At 47.0% G+C, this 8725-nt stretch overlaps 1 pseudogene; it reads left to right on the top strand.

Moving 5' to 3' along the window:
• Positions 1 to 6632: 6632 nt before the first annotated feature.
• Positions 6633 to 8456, top strand: LOC101532350 (zona pellucida sperm-binding protein 1-like; annotated as a pseudogene).
• The last annotated feature ends 269 nt before the right edge of the window (positions 8457 to 8725 follow it).

The following is an 8725-nucleotide window of genomic DNA, read 5'->3' as shown; positions in this document are numbered from 1 at the left end:
ACTGTGTAGGAACTCTTTATTCCATCAGGCAGCATGCAAACAGGAAAGCCATCTGCTCCTTCTTTCTCTCTACTCTGTCTGCCCTCCGCTCCAGGACCCAACCTGCTTATATATAACACCTAGCCAATCAGCTAAAAGGTCACCCCTGCACGTGGGAAGCGACCAATCAGCTAAAAGGTCACCCCTGCACGTGGGAAGCGACCAATCAACTAAAAGGTCACTCCCTCAGGCAGGACATGCAGCTGCGCCCCAAGAGGAAGACACTTCCTGAACTTGTTTACCGCTGCCCTCCACGGTGCTGTCCTAGACAGCCCCATAGATTGTTAGGCGCTCTCAACAGCTCCCCCTCTTTGTTTAATTAACAAGGGACTGTGCCTGTCTTAGGTGTTACAAGTTAGCACTCTCCTTACCCATCATGGGCTGACCGCGTGGCCGTGGACACGGCGCCTGTCTTAGGTTGGTAGAGCCCATATCAGATACTTACCCGTCTTTGACTACCGGTCCAGCATGTTCAGCCATACCTTGGGGGACTCTTGTCTATGGAGCACAAGAACCACTTGCACTAGCACCTGCTGTTGGGCTTAATGGCGCGACACCCGAATTAGGGTGATGCAGCCAACCCAGAGCACATGAATGACAAGGAGCAGACCAACGCTGGTTAAACCAGCCCACTGGTGAGCAAATGAAAGGCCTCTCAAGACTCAATCGGCCCACTGCTCTACTGAAGCTACTCTTACTCGTGTGGCATTGATGGAAAGAATTTGCGTGCGGAGCTCTCTGGTTAAATTATCGAACCTCAAGGACCAGCTGCCATTGTCAGCACAGCAGTGCCTGACCCATTCCAACATTGGGTCAAGCCACCCCCATATTCACTACAATTCAAATAAGAAACATTGAACCAATGGGAAACCAAAAACATAAATGGTGGGGAAACACATGCAAAGGCAGGGGGTATAGAGACATTACTCTTACAGGTCACATTTACATTTTCTTCCCAACTGGGTGAGCATATGTAAGAATGCATAGAATGCATGGCTGCTGGTCTGGGGCCAAGGGGAGCCTCATGCTTGCTGCTGCCCCTCTGGGCAGTGGTGCCCCTGATCTGCCCCAGGTGAGACTGATAGGGCCATGAAGTCTCTGTCCACTGTCCTTGTCCATCTCAGTGGAGTCACTGGAAGAGCTTGTCAACAGCATCTGTTGTACATTGGTGACACATTCTACCTGCCCCTAGTCTGGCTCAGCTTCATGGGACACAATTATCATCTCTGCTCCTTCACCTTGTCTCTTGACAATTCCAGACCCAAGTCCATTTCACACCTTCTTGTGCGGGAAGATGGACGAATTGAAGGCCCCTGTCATCACTAAGACTGCCAAGTGTGGGGCTGACTTGTGGACCAGGACAATTTTTCTCCACACTATCCCCAGCCATTGAGGTTTTTTTTGTTGTTTTGTTTGTTTGTTTGTTTGTTTGTTTTGTTTTGTTTTTTGTTGTTGTTGTTGTGTTTTGACCTTTGGATGACAGCAATTCTAACACAAGTGAGATGATTCCTCAGTGGGGTTTCTGTTCGCATTTGCCTTGTGGCTAGAGGTCCTGAGCATTTTTGTATGTCTGATGGTCATTTGTATTTTGTTCTCTGAAAAATCTCTGCCTATCTTTAACTTATATCTTTACTGGATTGTTTTGTTGTTGTTGTTGTTGAGTTTCTTCAGTTCCTTTGATAGTCTGGATATTAATCCTTTATCAGCTGCATAATTTGCAAATATTTTCTTTCACTTTTTGGTTACCTCTTCACTTTTTGTGTGTTTCCTTTGCTGTGCAGAAGTTCCATAGCATGATGCATTCCCATTTGTTCATTTATTTTTTGATTGCCTGTGCCATAGGAACTTTTGCAAGAAATTTTTTTCCTGTACCAATGTCTTGTCATGTTTCCCCTATTTTTTCCTGGAGTAATTTGATGGTTTCAGATCTTAGATTTAGAACCTTAATTCATTGTGAGTTGATTGCTGCATAGGGTGTAAGGAAGGGTTCTTGGTTCAAACTTCTGTATCGTAAGCCCAGTTTTCCTAACACTATTTGTTGAAGAGTCTGTTCTTTATTGGGGGAGAGGTTGTACTTCATTTGTCAAACCTTAGTTGACTTTATATGTGTAGGCTAGTTTCTAAGATTTCCAATCTGTTCTGCTGGTGTACATGTATAATTTTGTGCCAATGCAAGGAATTTTTTTATTATAACAGCTCTGTAGTGAGTCTTGAAATCTGGTGTCTTCATATTTCTGTCCTCTTTATTGTTTCAGATTACTTAGGCTATTTGGAGTCTTTTGTATGTTCATATAATTTTTCAAAAATATTTATATATTTTTATTGAAAAGGATGATATATGGAGAGGAGGAGAGACAGAGAGGAAGATCTTCCATCCAATGATTCACTAGCTAAGCAGCAGCAACGGCTGCAGCCGAGCCAATCCGAAGCCAGGAGCCCAGAGCTTCTTCCAGGTCTCCCACGTGGGTGCAGGATCCCAAGGCTTTGGGCTGTCCTTAACTGCTTTCCCAGGCCACAAGAAGGGAGCTGGATGGGAAGCAGGGGCTGCTGGGACTAGAACCTGTGTCCATATGGGATCCTGGCACATGTAAAGCAAAGACTTTAGCCACTAGGCCATCATGCTGGGCCCCATTCAGATAAATTTTTATGACTATTTTTTTTCTAGACCTGTGAAGAATATCCTTGGTGTTCTGATCTGAATCACATTGGATCTGTAAATTGCCTTGGGTAGCATGAGCATCCTGAGCATTTCCAATCCATGAACGTGCAAGACTTTTTCATCTTTTGATGCCTTTTGTCTTTTTCTGTTTCTTTTATTAAATTGTCTCTTTAGTTTTATTGTACCAATCATTTATGTCCTTGATTTAAACCCATCAAAGAAAAGCAATGCATAATCAAACTAAACAGAAGAGCTATGCATTGCAAATGACCAGACTAAGCCATTATTTATCATTTTCAGCCCTGAACATAAATGGACTAAATCCACAAATTTAAAACAAAAAGTCCAGCTGATTGGATAAAAAGAATAAAATGCAGATATGGGCAACTGACACAATGGTTAAGATGTGCCTTGGTGGGAGGCAGCAATTTTGTGCAGCAAAATAAGATGCCTTTTGCAAAAATGAGATCAAGTCTCAAAACTCTGCTTCCTATCTAGCTCCCAACTACTAAATGTGTCTGGGAAGGCAAGAGAGGTTTGCCTGAGTGCTTGGGTCCTTGCCACCCATATCACAACCCATATGAAGATATTCCATGCAAATGAGAACAAAAATAAGCAGGGACAGTACTACTGATACCAGACATAATTTAGCTGTGAAAGGGAGAGAGATTAACCCCGCTAGAAAAATAGTGGAGGACATCAAAACATCTCACCTTCACTAATGAAAAAAAAAAAAACCACACATGAGAGTAAATCAAAGTCCTTGGGTTACCTGATGGTGCGCTCTGGGGCCTTGGTATTCTGGGATTATAATGGATCTTGGGGATGGCACAGGTGGGGTTGAGCAGGGACCTCATATCCAGGTGAAGAATGACTTCTGAGGGTCTTCCATGGACAAGGCCACTGTACTTGCAAGGCTGGGTTACGGAACCCACCAAGTGAGAGTCGGAACACGGAACAGGTCATGTGAGGTTGGTCTGTGACACTAACCAGCATGTGAGTGAATCAGGTCTGGGGGCAGAATCTATCTGTGGCTGGGAACAGGCCTAGTTGGGGAGCTAAAGGGACACCCTAGCTGGGTTGGGATTCCCACTGGCAAGCCAGAACAAAGCAGCAGTCTGCAATCTTCCTCAGCATGGGTGTTTGTTGCCTGGTTCTGAGGTGTGCCAGACTGGGATGACTCCATTACTCATGGGTACTTGTGAGAGCCAGCATGGGTGTAGAATGGGCTGGGTTAGGTATTGGCACCCACTGAACCACATGAGAGCTGTGTCTGGACATGGACCAGATGTGGCTGGGCTGCATCACCTAACAGTAAGAACCAGAATGGGTGTGGGCCAGTTGGGCAAGGACATTGTTCCTGCCAGGACAACAGGTGAACTAAGTCAGGCTGGACCAAGGACCCACCCTTCTTCCACTTAGAGGAGACCTGATAGAGGAGTTTGGGGACCTCCTTTGTCAGGGCACAGTCCCTGAAGGTGAGCACAAGAATCAAGGCAAGGAGCAACCCAGACCAGGCCGGGTTACAATAACCATTGTCATACATGTGGGTCAGGCTTGAGGCTGGGCCAGGCTGGGTCAGTGCATAACATTCACTGGCAGATGTGAAATGCAGGATGGGATGCAGGGTGGGGTGCAGGAGGGCCCAAGTTAGGCTTCAACACCATCCAGTTCACACTGGGGCCCAGACTGGGAGCTGACTATTGCACCCAGAAGCAGGAGCTCGAACTGAGGGCAGGCTAGACCAAGCCAGGCTTAAACACCCCCTGGTGGATGCCAAGGAGAGATGAGCAAGTGTGGAGGTGGTAGGTGCGGGGCCATGAGCCCCAAGATCAGGAGGTCCAGTGGACCCCAGGTTGCCTGGCCCAGGTCCTTGAGACTGCCTGGGAGACTGCTGAATCCATGAGCCCCAGGGGAGAGGGGAGGGGAATCCTTTGGCTCACTTGTGAGAACTATCCATCCTTAGTGGAAAAGGTTGAGTAGTGGACAGCTGATCCAGCTCCACATAGAAGGTATGGCAGCCCTTTGGAATTTGCAGAAGATATCCAATATTATCGTAGAGGAAGGAGAACAGAACAAATGAACAACTGACTCAGCCAAATGATGACAACAAATATCTGGGAGAATGGAGACTCTCAGGTCAACTATGTCAGAACGAATGGACTTTGGAAGGATTTGCTCATGCTTGGATTGGTGAGTTGGACAGTATTTCAGAACTATTAAAACCACCTGGGCAGAACTCTCAGAGCATACACAACATTGGGACCCTGGACTGATAGCAGGTGTTCATTCCCCATCCCTAGGTACTGGGAGGCATTTTGGAGGCTGGGTATGGCTTCTCCCTTTATCTCCCTCGTCCCTCCAGAAACAGGAAGAAGAAATAGAAAATTTGGAAATAATGATCACACCCACCTTTTCCTAACCCTCAATGCTTCCCACCCACATCAACTACAGAAACATCACATAAAATAAAATTTTAAAATGAAATAAATAATGAGCATGTAATAGAAGGAGAGGAACAAACACACTGAAATTAGTCTTGGGCCCTGTTGACATCTCTCTGGGTCATTTCATTAATTTAAGAGCATGGATTCCACTACTGGACTGTACAGGTTCGAGTCCTACCTCTGCCAGTGTCACTAAATGATACCTAACAAGTCATAACACACTATGCATCAGTTCCCTGCTTTGTGACATGAAGATGATTTTAATTTCACCTGCCCTTTAGTAAATTTCAGAAACATAAGAGCTAACATTTGCAGTACATTCAAAGATTCTTGGAAAAATTGAATTGAAACATGTTTATCTGGGAGCAAAAATCATTGACATCTATGCTTTTATTTTGACATGGTTTTGCTATGAGTTTATTTTTTCTTTTTAGAAACCTTGTAAGCCTGTCTTTTAAAAGCTTTTTTGCAACACATTATATTTACCTTTTAGTTTCATTTTCTTGTTTTTTTAAGATTTATTTATTTTTATTACAAAGTCAGATATACAGAGAGGAGAGACAGAGAGGAAGATCTTCCGTCCAATGATGCACTCCCCAAGTGACCGCAACGGCCGGTGCTGCGCCAATCCGAAGCCAGGAACCAGGAACCTCTTCCAGGTCTCCCAAGTGGGTGCAGGGTCCGAAAGCTTTGGGCTGTCCTCGACTGTTTTCCCAGGCCACAAGCAGGGAGCTGGATGGGAAGTAGAGCTGCCCGGATTAGAACCAGCGCCCATATGGGATCCTGGGGTGTTCAAGGCTAAGACTTTAGCCACTAGGCCATGCTGCCGGACCCTAGTTCCATTTTCTTTAAATATGGGACTTGAGACCATGGTGGCATACTTTAAGTAATCAATAAATTATCAATGTTATGACCAAAACACTTTAGAAACTTACAATGTATGAAATCTAAATAATATTCTCTTGAATAAAAGATGGGTTATTGAAGATACCAAAAGGGAAATTTAAAAACTCCTTTACAAATGAAAGTGGAAAGAAATACACCAAAACTTATGGGAAATAGAAAAATGAGTGCAAAGAGGGAATTTTATGGTACTAAAACATCAACATCATGAAAGAAAAAAAGTAAATCTAATGTTTAATCTCTGGAACTAGGAAAAGCAAGAACAAACCAAACTCAAATATCAAGCCAAGGAAAGATGTAATTTTTAAAAATTGCACCAAACCAATGAAATAGAAAAATAGCAAACAGTACAAAATATTAACAAGACAGACCTTTATAAAAAGATGACAATGATAAATTTTTACATATATGAATAAGAAAACCTATCAAACTGAAAAAATAAGGTTGAAAGAGAAATATAATTAACATCACAGAAATACAGCAATTGTATGACAAGAACCTGGAAAAATCTAAAAGAAAGGGATACATTTCTGGTTATATATCACTTTTAAAAATTGAGTCGGGCAGGCGAGGCTGTGTGGATGATGACTTTGCGGAATCAGCCACCAGGAGCCTTCGCCATGGTCGCAGGTCTCCGGGTGGCCCTGCTACTGTTGGTGGTCACCTCCCTGGGGCTGAGTCAGCGGCCACCCCCTGAGCCCAGCCTCCCAGCCCTCCAACACAGCTACGACTGTGGGAGCCGGGGCATGCAACTGCTGGTACCCCCCAGGCCAGGCCGGACTACCCGTTTCAAGGTGATGGATGAATTTGGGAACTGGTTTAAGGTAGACAACTGCTCCGGCTGCAACCACTGGGTCAGCTCCGAGTCCCAAGAACCTGCGGTCTTCTCAGCTGATTACAAAGGCTGCCACGTGCTGGAGAAGGACCGGCGTGCCCACCTGAGGGTGTTCATAGAAGCTGAGCTGCCTGAGAGCAGAGTGGAGGTCGCATGAGAAGTTGTTCTGCTCTGTCCCAAGCCGGACCACACCTAGACCCCCACCATGTCCCCATTTTCTACTCCTTTCCCCCTCCTTGGACCACACCTTCCCCAGCTCACTGCACCTGGAGCACAGCTTCTGGCTTCCAGCAGCTGCTGAGTCCTCCCTGGGGCCGTGCCCCACCTTCACTACCCTGGTTCCAGTGGAACACTGGCAAGTGGACCAGCCAGATGCCGTAGGTTAGCCATCTGCCCCAGGCACAGTTCCAAGTGGCCTCTGGACACATCTCCTGCATAGTGAACAGAAGTGCCAAGGAGGCCTGTGAACAGGTTGACTGCTGTTAATGACAGTACCAAGGAGGTGCCCTGCTACTATGGCAACAGCTACTCTGCAGTATTTCCGAAATGGTTCCTTTACCTTGGTCGTGTCCAGAGAAATGGTCCTGACATGCACAATCACCCTGGCCAACATTCACCTGGCCTATGCCCCCAGCCGTTGCCCTCCAGCCCAGAAGACCAATACTTTCGTGGTCTTCCACGCTCCCCTCACCTACTGTGGTAACACAGTCCTGGTGATTGGGAGGTAGCTCATCTATGAGAATCAGCTGGAGTCTGACATCGACATCCAGAAGCAGCCACAGGGCTCTGTCACGCAGAACAGCTCTTTCCAGCTTCACATCCGCTGTATCTTCAATGCCAGTGACTTCCTGCCCATCCAGGCAGATGTCTTCTCACCCCAATCGCCAGGCCCTGTGACTCAGTCTGGCCCCTTGTGGCTGAGCTACAGATTGCCAAGGATGAGATGTTTAGCTCCTTCTACGATGAAGGGGACTATCCCCTAGTGAGGCTGCTCTGGGAGCCAGTGCATGTGGAGGTGCAACTGCTGCAGAGGACAGACCCCAGGCTGGTGCTGCTTCTACACCACTGCTGGGCCACTCCTGGTGCCAACCCCTTCCAGCAGCCCCAGTGGCCACCCCTAAAAGATGGGTATCCATTCAAGGGCGACAGCTACAGAACGCAAGTGGTGGCCTTAGACAGGGCAGCGCTGCCCTTCTGGTCTCACTACCAACGTTTCACGGTGGCCACCTTCACCCTCCTGGACTCTGTTGCTCAGAGAGCCATTAGGGCACAGGTTTACTTCTTCTGCAGCGCCTCAGCCTGTCACCCCTTGGGGCTGGAGATCTGCTTGGCTGTGTGTCGTTCGGGGACTGCATGGCACCGACAATCCTCTGTGAGACCCTTGGACATTGTGAGCTCTCCAGGGCCGGTGGGCTTCCAGGACTCTGCCAGGCAAGAGCCCACAGGTTCCGGCAGCATCTCTAGCCTGAAGGCTCTGCTCTGGGTTGCCCTGGTGCCGTTGGCTGCTGCCCTCATCCTGGGGGTCGGTGTCTTTGTGAGCCTGAAAGCTCCAGGAAGCTCACAAACTCAATAAAGAATTTTCAACCTACCAAAAAAAATTGAGTCATGAAAGGCAGTTGAAGTCCTCTCCTTGCATGCACCAGGATCCCATATAGGTACTGGTTCTAATTCCAGCAGCCCTGCTTCCCATTCAGCTCCCTGCTTGTAACCTGGGAAAGCAGTAAAGGATGGCTAAAGGCCTTGGGGCTCTGCACCCATGTGGGAGACCCAGAAGAAGTTCCTGGTTACTGGCTTTGGATGGGCTTAGTTCTGGCCATTGTGGCCTCTTGGGGAGTGAATTGA

The sequence above is a fragment of the Ochotona princeps genome, chromosome 1 (genome assembly GCF_030435755.1).
Source record: "Ochotona princeps isolate mOchPri1 chromosome 1, mOchPri1.hap1, whole genome shotgun sequence".
In the NCBI taxonomy this organism is placed as follows: Eukaryota; Metazoa; Chordata; class Mammalia; order Lagomorpha; family Ochotonidae; genus Ochotona; species Ochotona princeps.
This window is presented reverse-complemented; position numbering and strand designations above follow the sequence as displayed.